Here is a 1,110-nt window from a genome sequence, read left to right on the forward strand (position 1 = left end):
GTCAATAGGACTAGTGGAATAACGTTTCAGCACAGACTAGAAGGGCCGAATGTCCTGTTTTCTGTGCTGTAGTGTCCTATGGTTCTATTGGGAGATCAAATGTAAAGACCATTAACGGTGTTAAATAGCAGAATCTTTGGGTGCAAGTTCACAGCTCTCGGAAAGTGACTGCTCAGGGGTTGATAGTGTGGCAAAGAATCACGTGCTTGACTTTATTAAATGAGGAACGTGCAACCACTGTCTAACACCAGATCGAGGTTCAATTCCCGCTGTCTGTAAGGAGTCTATACATTCTCCCCATGATCACATGGCCGCCTTACAGGGTCTCTGGTTTCCCCTCACACTCCAAGGATACACGGTGAGGGTTAGTAAGTTGTGGACGTGCCACGTTGGTGCCAGAAGCATGGTAACATTTGCGGGCAGTCGCCAGCACAATCTCCGCTGATCTGGTTCAACGCAAAAGTCGCATTTCACTGTATCTTTTGATATCCGTGCGACAAATAAAGCTAGACTTTAAAAGCTGAGTTCAATAATTGGGAAATGACATTTCAGCTTTAAAAAAACTGTAGTCAGGCTGCTTCTGGAGTTTCGCAGTCAGTTCCTGTCGGCCTGTGATAAGAAACATGAGGAGGCTTTGAAGAGGGTGCAGAGAGGTTTATCAAGATAGTGTCGGGATTAGAGGGAATGAGCTAAAACGAGAGGTTTTCTCTGGAGCAGTAGAGGCTGAGGGGAGATCTGATAAAAGTTTATAAAATTATGGAAGGTATAGAGTGGACAGCGAGTATCTTTCCCCAGGGTTGTAATGTCTAATACCAAAAGGCATGCATTTAAGGGAGAAGGGTTAGGTCCAAAGGAGAGAGTGCTGGTGCCTGAAAATCTCTGCCTGGGGTGGTAGCAGAGGCTAATGTGATAGGGGCATTCAGGAATCCCTAGCTCGGCACAGGAATATTTAAAAGTACAGAAGGGAAAGGGGGACGGCCATTGCTGGGAGTGGTTCGGTGGTGAGAGTAGAAGTGTCAGGCTTTGGCTGCAAGGAGATTTGAGCTTGAAACAGGCGTTGGCTCTGGGTAAGTTTCTGTTGACGTTCCCTTTTTTCCCCTCTTACTGTAG

The sequence above is a fragment of the Mobula birostris genome, chromosome 30 (genome assembly GCF_030028105.1).
Source record: "Mobula birostris isolate sMobBir1 chromosome 30, sMobBir1.hap1, whole genome shotgun sequence".
NCBI classification, from domain to species: domain Eukaryota; kingdom Metazoa; phylum Chordata; class Chondrichthyes; order Myliobatiformes; family Myliobatidae; genus Mobula; species Mobula birostris.